Below are 10,532 nucleotides of genomic sequence, written 5' to 3' on the forward strand. Positions count from 1 at the left end.
ATAAAAAAGGGAGGGAGGGGAGGGAGGGAGGGAAGGAAGGAAGGAAGGAAGGAAGGAAGGAAGGAAGGAAGGAAGGAAGGAAGGAAGGAAGGAAGGAAGGAAGGAAGGAAGGAAGGAAGGAAACCATCACACAGCCACAAAACCGGCAAGGAACTTTGCGGCACCCAAAAGGCTAACTTGGGGTGGGGAACCTCAGGCTCCCAGAGAACAAATGTGGCCCCTGCACCTCTCTGCCTGGCCCTCAAACTCTCTGCAGACCACACCCATCACTGGCCTTCCTTGCTTCTCCACACACCGTTTTTTCCTTGACCTGACTGGAATGTTGTCTTTGAACCCCAATACAGTGGTACCTCTAGTTATGAACTTAATTTGTTCCGGAGGTCTGTTCTTAACCTGAAACTGTTCTTAACTAGAGGCGCTGCGCCACCGGCACATGATTTCCGTTCTCATCCTGAGGCAACGTTCTCAACTTGAGGTAACTCTTCCAGGTTGGCGGAGTTTGTAACCTGAAGCGTTTGTAACCTGAAGCGTTTGTAACTTGAGGTACAACTGTAATGCATTTTGCTCGTCTGGATGAGGGGGGGGTGGCGGCGTGTGAGCATGCAAAAATCGGCCTACTCCAGCATCCTGTTCTCACAGCGGCCACCCAGAAGCCCCAATAGGAAGCCCACAAGCAGGACTTGAGTTCGAGAGCCCTCTCCCCTCCTGAAGTTTCCAGCAACTGGGATGCAGACGACTTACTGCCTCCAGCTGTGGAGGCAGAGCAAAGCGATTGTTGCTAGCAGCAAAGATAAAATTTATATTGCCTCCCCCCACACACACACTTTTACCTCTGGCCCCAACCCACCACAGGCATGTGGCCCTGATGGGAATAACGGCCCCCTTGGGCTAACACATCCCTGGGCTGGCTTATTTGTTATGGCATAAGCAGGGCCTCGCAGAGCCAGGCAGAGGCCGGGGCCAGGTAGATAATGTTATCTACTTTGGATAACTGAAGTCTTATAAATAAGTATATAAATAATTTTCACAAAAGATATGCTGACAAATAATTTTATTTCAAGGCTTGAACCGTATCTGCATATAAAGGCAAAATGGAAAATATAGATATACCATAGTGCTTTTTAAAAATACACAGGGAAAAGGATTATTTTAAGTATTTACATTTAAAAATGCCTTCCTAGCTTTCTTTTCTGCGAATTCTTGAATTACGCAGGAAAAATCAAGCAACTTCACCTTATTGTGGTTTATGTTTATCATTGCTAAACCATGTAGGCGTTCTTGAGCTATTGTTGCTTGAAAGAAAGACTTAATTTATATTGAAACTCATCCCACTCCTCTGCCCACCGCCTTTGCGCCTCTGCCCCAGTGCCTCCCCTGCGATTGTGAATATGCTGACCGAGGCCCCATTTGGAATCGGAGGCTCAGGCCAAGTGGCCCATGTGACCCCCCTCTGCCTGGGCCTGGGCATAAGCCTTCCAAAGGAGTTTACAGAGGGTGCCTCTGGACCGGCTGTGGCTGATGGGAGGTGTAGCCCAAGGCAGCAGATTAGCCTTCTCCAATCTCGAAGAAAACAAGAGAAGCAAAGATTCAAGGTCTTTCCAGCAATGCCCTGGCTGGCTGAGCTAACTGGTAGTTACTGCCAAGTACCTCCTCAACCCTCACACCTTCTTCCAAGCAACAAAAGCCATCTAAGGTGAGCTGGGGGGGGGGGGATGTTTGCAAATTCTAACAAGTTGGTTCTGCAGAGGATTTAGCACAGGATGAAAATTTCCGTGTTGCTGGTTGCTAGGGCTTCTTTTTTCCACTCGCCCCACATCTTAGGAACACAGCCAGCTGCTGCCCCCAGCAACCTCCAAGTCAGAATGCTGGCATTCATTTTAGAAGCAGGTGGATCTTGGAAGGCCAGGAACATTTCCAAATCAATAAAGGTAAAGGGATCCCTGTCGTGGCCGACTCTGGGGTTGCGGCGCTCATCTCGCTTTACTGGCCGAGGGAGCCGGTGTGCAGCTTCCGGGTCATGTGGCCAGCATGGCTAAGCCGCTTCTGGCGAACCAGAGCAGCACACGGAAACGCTGTTTACCTTCCTGCCGGAGTGGTACCTATCTATCTACTTGCACTTTGACGTGCTTTTGAACTGCTAGGTTGGCAGGAGCAGGGACCGAACAATGGGAGCTCACCCCGTCGCGGGGATTCGAACTGCCAACCTTCTGATCGGCAAGCCCTAGGCTCTGTGGTTTAACTCACAACGCCACCCACGCCCCCTTCTAAATCAATAAAAGGTAAAGGTACCCCTGCCCGAACGGGCCAGTCTTGACAGACTCTAGGGTTGTGCGCTCATCTCACTCTATAGGCCGGGAGCCAGCACTGTCCGCAGACACTTCCGGGTCACGTGGCCAGCGTGACAAAGCTGCATCTGGCGAGCCAGCGCAGCACACGGAAACGCCGTTTACCTTCCCGCTGGTAAGCGGTCCCTATTTATCTACTTGCACCCGGGGGTGCTTTCGAACTGCTAGGTTGGCAGGCGCTGGGACCGAACGACGGGAGCGCACCCCGCCACGGGGATTCGAACCGCCGACCATGCGATCGGCAAGTCCTAGGCGCTGAGGTTTTACCCACAGTGCCACCCGCGTCCCCTAAATCAATACCCAACAGTAAAAGCAGCCGAGCTGAGCCACGGCACATTTTATACTGGGTTTTCACTTGTCCTACCCAGGGATGTAGTCAGTGCCAGGGCTGGAGTCCTAAGGAGAGCGTGCAGGATCAGGAGAACGATTGCCCTCTAAGGGCAGTATCCTGTTCTCACAGTGGCTAACCAAAATACTGCAGTGGGAAGGATGTAGTACGACTCTTGCAACACATTGGCAACTAATATACACACAATAATTACCAAAATAATTACACATTCTTTATCAATCTTCTGAGAAAAATACAAAACCTTGTGCAAAGCCACAGAAACTTGCAAACTGCCCAGTCTAAGATGAACTTACAATGTCTGATTTCAATAGATTTTTTAAATGCTTAACTCACGTCTTTTGTTTTATTTATCTTTTTAGGTAAGTTCATGAAGAAATAAATAATAATAATAATAATAATAATAATAATAATAATAATAATAATAATTTATTATTTATACCCTGCCCATCTGACTGGGTCTCCCCAGCCACCCTGGGTGGCTTCCAACAAAGTATTAAAATACAGTGGTCTGTTAAACATTAAAAGCTTCCCTAAATAGGGCTGCCTTCAGATGTCTTCTAAAAGTCTGGTCGTTGTTCTTCTCTTTGACATCTGGTGGGAGGGCGTTTCACAGGGCAGGCACCACTACCGAGAAGGCCCTCTGCCTGGTTCCCTGTAACTTGGCTTCTCAAAGTGATACCAACAAAAGGTAAGTCCGGTGTTGTTCACAATACCGAGAGATGCTAGTGAAGTTGTAAAGGTAAAGGTAAAGGGACCCCTGACCATTAGGTCCAGTCGTGACTGACTCTGGGGTTGCGGCACTCATCTCGCTTTATTGGCCGAGGGAGCCGGCGTACAGCTTCCGGGTCATGTGGCCAGCATGACTAAGCCGCTTCTGGCGAACCAGAGCAGCGCATGGAAACACCGTTTACCTTCCCGCCAGAGCGGTACCTATTTATCTTCTTGCACTTTGACGTGCTTTCGAACTGCTAGGTTGGCAGGAGTAGGGACTGAGCAACGGGAGCTCACCCCGTCACGGGGATTCGAACCGCTGACAAGTTGTAGATGGATGTTAATGAAGTTGTAGACAGGGTGCCGGTGTTTTGCACCTGTTTCGCCCTGGCAGTCCAAGTAATCAAGAGGCCGCTGTTCGCCCCCGATGGGGCCCTTTTACTGGGGCTTGCAGGTAGCACACTCCCAAGGTGGTTTTCCGGGCTTCTTCAGTGGTCTAATCTCAAAGCCTTGATACGTATATTGATATTCAATTTCATAGAGAATACAATTTCTTGGCTTAAGGGACTGATTTGCTTAGCAGCGGGAAGGATAGCAAGTAGGTTCTGAGTCCAAACTGCACAAACATCTTTGTCACAGACACACATTCACTGCTTTAGTCATCTTTATCACCTGAGCTTCACCTCTGCTGTTTGGGTGTGTGTGTGTGTGTGTGTGTGTGTGTGTGTGTGAGAGAGAGAGAGAGAGAGAGAGAGAGAGAGAGAGAGAGAGAGAAACTCACTTGCTCCCGTCACCTCAACTAACCCCTAGTGCATTCCTGCTGGAGTTATGACTGTGGGTATGGATCAAAGTTAGGGTTGTTGGTTTTTTTGATACGGATCAAAGTTTGCTAAGGAGGGAGCCTGATCCTGGCTCCTTGACTGGGACTCTCTCCAGCTGGCAGCCACTCTGGAGAAGAAAATAGCACTGGTGCCAAGAGCAATTACAACTGGAGCAGAAACCAGCTCTGAAAGGGTTATGTGAGCAGCAGCTCTGCTGAGGAGACACCCAGATCCTGTTTCTCATTCCCAAAATGCGGATCTAATTTCAGGTGGTGGCATCATGACCCAAACTGCTTCTAAATGCATGGACTGCAATTGTAACAGAAGTGGCGAACAGGGCGAGGGGTTAGCTTTAATTCATTAGCATTGCTGAGCTGGATAGACCAAACTGTCCATTTAGCAGGGCTTCAAAAAATGCTGTTGGAAAGCTGGCGAGAAGGATGTGGGAAGTGGACAATGCAGAATTAGATAAATTAACTGGAAGGATTTGAAATCTGTGGGATCAGAGATTCTTAGAAGACTGGAGTAAATATTTGAACTATTTGAAAAGCAATTGTAATAATCAGATTACGCTAGTAGGACTGCAAGAAGTTCTGTAAGGAGGACTATTTGAAATATTGCAAGAAAGACTATGATGAGAATTATTAGTTAAGGATAATTAAAAGTAATAGAGAAATTAAGAAATGCAGAACAAGTGATAAAGAACGGAAAATCTTCAGATGTTGACGTAAGTCAAAAATATTGTATAAGATAAGAAGTTATGTTAAATGATTGTTGGAAATGATATGTTTAAAAAACCCCAATAAAAATGTATAATAAAAATGAGAGAAGGAGGTGGAAAGAGGAGCCAATTGCCCTTGTTCCCAACACTCAGACTTGGAGGGTATGCAAGACTTGCCACACTTCCCTCCCAAGCAAAGCTGCAAATTGAACACCAAAGTTACTACAGTGGTACCTCAGAAGTCAGATGGAATCCGTTCCGGAAGTCCATTCAACTCCCAAAATGTCTGGAAACCAAGGCGTGGCTTTTGATTGGCTGCAGGAAGCTCCTGCAGCCAATCAGAAGCCGTGGAGGATGTTCAGATTTCAAATAACGTTTGCAAACTGGAACATTCACTTCCGGGTTTGTGGCATTTGGGAGCCAAAACATTCGACTAACAAGGCGGTCAAGATCCAAGGTACGACTGTAGTCTTTGAAATGGGCCTTAAAAACACTCTCTTCTTAAGGTTTTTTAATGGTGCTTTAAGAGTTTGCATCATCTCAGTGCTAGGTCATAACAACTCTCCAGACCCTTAAACTACAGCTCCCAGAATTCTTTGGGGGAAGTCATGCCTGTTTAAACTACTATCATATTGTTTTAAATGCATGGTGGACCAAGTCTCTGCATTTACTAATGTTTTAACTGGTGTTGAAGTTTGGGGACGGCTAACATGCAATCCTCCAGGTAGAGTCCAGTGACTTCATCAAGCCCCAGCTTGCAAGACCAATGGCCAAGTAACTTTCAGATTTGTTGGCTGAGTTGCAGAACAAGCTTCTTCAGAAACAAGTCAGGTATGTGGCGATGGTTATCAAAGTTGCATTTGTTAACCTATTCTTCTGCTTCCTGCTTTAAATTTTTTAAAATTAGGGGAGGGGGAATTATACATTGTATCTTAAACTCTCTTTACCTCTGCAAGCTGTTTTGAGGTTTTCAACCACAGCCAGGAAGATGGGACTATAAATATATATAAATAAAAGTACTGTGTGGTCTTTCTTAGGTGCTGATTTCGTGCCAAGTTTCCTCAAACTAGGAAACACCAAGGACTATAATGATAATTCTCATATAGCTCCAGTATTTATTTCAGGGGAATTTCCCGCTGTAATTTCATGAAGGGTAAAGTCTACATCCATTGCCTGGTGGTCAGGATACGCAAACTTGTTCCCTGCTTCCCACAGGAACAAAATCAGGGTATGAGATGTCCACCCCATTTCAGCTACCATAAGATGATATGCTCCTCCAATTAGAGAATGAAGGAGCTCCTCTTTCACACTGAAATGTTGGGGGAATTTTTCCTCTGTAGCAACCACCGAGAGCATTTATGGCTCTCTAGACTCAAAGGGGACTCAAAGGGTGGCGCTGTGGGTAAAAGCATCAGCGCCTAGGGCTTGCCGATCGAAAGGTCGGCGGTTCGAATCCCCGCGGTGGGGTGCGCTCCCGTTGCTCGGTCCCTGCTCCTGCCAACCTGGCAGTTCAAAAGCACCCCCGGGTGCAAGTAGATAAATAGGGACCGCTTACTGGCGGGAAGGTAAACGCCGTTTCCGTGTGCTGCGCTGGCTCGCCAGATGCAGCTTTGTCACGCTGGCCACGTGACCCGGAAGTGTCTCCGGACAGCGCTGGCCCCCGGCCTCTTGAGTGAGATGGGCGCACAAGTTCCCAGAAGAGGGAACACTCCACAAGGAAAGGAGTCAGAAAAAGGACGAGAGGCTGCCAGCTCTGCTGGCAAGGGGTGACATAGCTGGGCTCCTGAGCCTCACAGAAAGAATGTAGTTGGTCAAGGGAGCCGTGGACTCAAGAAAGTCCAAAACCTCTGGGCTAAGGGAAACCCAGCCAGATGGGGGGGGGGGGTATAAAAAGTAAGTTATTATTATAATTATTGGCATTTTCTCAAGTCTTTAAAAGTTGTTACACACACTTGTCTTGGCTGCTCACCTCCATGCAACACGTAAGGTGAGAAACTCTGTCGCAACAGTAAAATTAAGATCTGCCTTGCTTTGACTGGTTCCTGCCGCCGCTCATTTTTCTCTGACCGATCATGGATTTAGCCCCAACCCCAAGAAACCAGTAACTGAAAGGAGGTGGTTCATGGGAATTGAAGAGTATGCTTTCTGCATACAGCACACCCACTGCCAAGCACCTCCATCTCACCTGCCCCCAACCCCATACCACCCCTCTCCTAAAACCCCAGTCTGTCACTGAGTCCTTCCCAGCAATAGAATCAGCCAAACTGGAAGATTCCTAAGTTGTTATTAATCCAGAGTTCAGAGTTCAGAATTCAAAGGTCCCAAATATAAAATAAACATTCATAAATGTACACGGCAAACACATAAGTAAGTACAGGGGTTCAATCCTGTCAGCTTCTTTAGGAGACAACAAGAGTCTGCAAAGCAGGATACAAATAATAGAAAAAGTATTAAACTGTACATTTCAAAGAATATATATATCTATCACCCTAGTGTTGCATGGCATTCACGTTTTCTAACCACTAGGCCACACGGACTCTCCTAGAAACTTGGCACTGAGGCCGGGAATTCCATGTTCCCAACTGCCGTTGCCTAGCAACGGAGCTTGGGACCGTTTGAGGTTCCTCAGTTCCTCAGCATCCTGAGGTGGGCAGAGGTGTGCCAACCTGTTGCGACAGAGTTTCTCACGTTGCACGGAGGTGAGGAGCCAGGACAAGTTTAAAGACTTGAGTATAGCGTCACGAAGAGTCGGAGACGACTAGACAGCAACAACAAATGGAGGTAAGTCTAGGTTGCCATGGCCAGGGGACCTAACCCTGGAACCTACTTGTATGAACTTTATTATGGTCACAGACCAGGATAAAAAGAAAGAAAGAGCATATAAATAAAGTAGCAGTTAGGATTTATTTATTTTTAACCGATAACTGTTAGAGCAAATGAGGACAAAGAAACAGGCATAGGATAAAACTGTTTAATGGTCACTTTAAAATGTGAAGGTTCATTGTTGCTTCACAAGTTGTGTATGTCTTTAAGGGCCAGGGCAAGTAACGAAACCCACTCTTACAGCTGTGAAACATAGCAGGTTCTGCTGAGTTGTGTTAATCAAGCTGTGTCAGCAATTGGGTATAGTACCGTATTTTTCGCTCCATTGGACGCACTTTCCCCCCCCTTAAAAAGTAAGGGGAAATGTCTGTGCGTCGTATGGAGCGAAGCCAGCAAGAGCCGCTGCTGCCGACAAGCTCTGCGCAGCTCTCTCTTTAAAGCAAGAGCTGTGTAGAGTGTGCCTGCGGCTCTGGCTGGCTTTACAGGGAGGCGGGTCTGTCCCTCCTTCCGGCTCATTGTAAAGCCAGCAAGAGCCGCGGCTGCTGAGCTGAGGCGGGGAGGAGGGAGGGAAGGGGATTCCGTTGGTCCCTCCCTCCTCCGTGGCTCGCTTTGAAGCAGCAAAGTGGGAGGGAAGCCGCTTACACCCGTGTAAGCAGCTCCTCTCCCACTTTCCTGCTTCAAAGCAACCACGGAGGAGAGAAGGAGGGGACCCATGTGTAGTGACGTTGAAGCTCCGGCCTCCCACCGTTACCTCAACGTTAGGGTAATGCTGCCCCCAGCCACTGCCCCTCCCTCACCTGTCTCTGCTCTCCGGCCAGACCAGGCTTCTTGAGCAGGGTGGGCGGCACACACTACTTTTACTGAAACAGGACAAAATCCAACCGGTAAAGCTGCCACCACTCCCTTTGTTCCCGGGGACCCAGAACCACAACCCAGGGAGAAGGCTGTGACTTGTTATCACTGGCTATCCCCTAATCCACAAGTTACAGTTACTGACTTGCAGACAGAAATTCTATGGTAGAGCGTAACCAGGCGTAAGGCTAGGATTTACCGTATTTTTCGCTCTATAACACGCACCAGACCATAACACGCACGTAGTTTTTAGAGGAGGAAAACAAGAAAAAAATATTCTAAACAAAACAGTGGATGTATGATTTTTGTGGTTCATGCTGTGGCCACAGACATGTGATCTGACGGTGAGTTTGGGGTAGCCCAATGCAAAAATCCTGAGGATCCATGTGGATCCATGCTAAAGTCGCCCTAAAGTCGCAGGGGCGCTGGGGGAGTGAACAGGAAGCAGGAGGAGGAGAACAATCCCTCTCACACACAGACACACACACACACACACACACAGAGTATCAATCCTAAAGTCGCAGGAGAGCGCAGGGGCGCTGGGAGTGGGAAGCAAGAGAAAGAGAACGATCCCCCCCCCTCTCTCTCTCTCACACACACACAGAGTATCAATCCTAAAGTCGCAGGAGAGCGCAGGGGCGCTGGGAGAGTGAAGGGGAAGCAAGAGGAGAACGATGCCTCACACACACACACAGACACACACACACACACACACACACACACAGTATCAATCCTAAAGTCGCAGGAGAGCGCAGGGGCGCTGGGAGAGTGAAGGGGAAGCAAGAGGAGAACGATGCCTCACACACACACACACAGACACACACACACACACACACAGTATCAATCCTAAAGTCGCAGGGGCGCTGGAAGTAGCAGGGGCGCTGGGAGAGTGAAGGGGAAGCAAGAGAAGGAGAACGATGCCTCACACACAGAGAGACACACACAGAGTATCACTCCTAAAGTCGCAGGAGAGCGCTGGGGCGCTGTGAGAGTGAACAGGAAGGAGGAGGAGGAGAACGATAGCTCAAGCACACACACACACACACACACACACACACACACACACACAGCCCCTACAGTGGCTGATCCAAAATCGGACAGCAAAAAACTGCAGGCAGGGACACGGGGTTGTTTTAAAGCAACCAGCCCCGATCTGCTTCTCTCCCTCCTCCCGGCTAGGCTGGCTGAAAAGCTTTGCTGCTACTTAGCAGCTCAGTGGAGAAGAGAGAGGGACATAGAGCACGGGGTTGTTTTAAAGCAACCAACCCCGCTCTGCTTCTCTCCCTCCTGCCCGGCTCGGCTCGCTGACAGGAGCCGCTTACACCCGCTTTGCAGTTTCAAAGAGAGCCACGGACTGCTCACAACTGCAGCGGATTCCCCTGCCATCTGTAGGCATTCGCTCCATAACACGCACAGACATTTCCCCTTACTTTCCAGGAGGAAAAAACTGCGTGTTATAGAGCGAAAAATGCGGTAGCTATTCCCCCGGAGAGGCACACAAAACCAAACAGGGTTCCTCTTTAAAAATTTATTTTAAAAGAATAACAAAAAACATGCTAGAATAGCAGGCGTATCTTAAGAGGCTTACAGATAAGAAAAATAAAAACGTTGCATAGTATACTAACTCACATACTCACACTAGGCAAATACAAATAGGATAGTCAGAGTTCTTTTCAGGAGTCCGCAATTGGAGGTGTCGGTAGATCTCCATTTCAAAAGACGAAACGATGGCTATTAGCTGGAACAATGTAGCCGGGCATCTTTGCGGATTTGCAGTGAGCAAAGGCAGAGAGCAACTTCACAAACAATTCCCTGATCTTATATTCACAATTCGTACTTGGCGTCGTAACTCTCAAGCCAATCATAAGTCTTAATTAAGATTTAAACGCACCAATGACCGGCTTGCTGGT

The sequence above is a fragment of the Podarcis muralis genome, chromosome 7, assembly GCF_964188315.1.
Source record: "Podarcis muralis chromosome 7, rPodMur119.hap1.1, whole genome shotgun sequence".
Taxonomy (NCBI): domain Eukaryota; kingdom Metazoa; phylum Chordata; class Lepidosauria; order Squamata; family Lacertidae; genus Podarcis; species Podarcis muralis.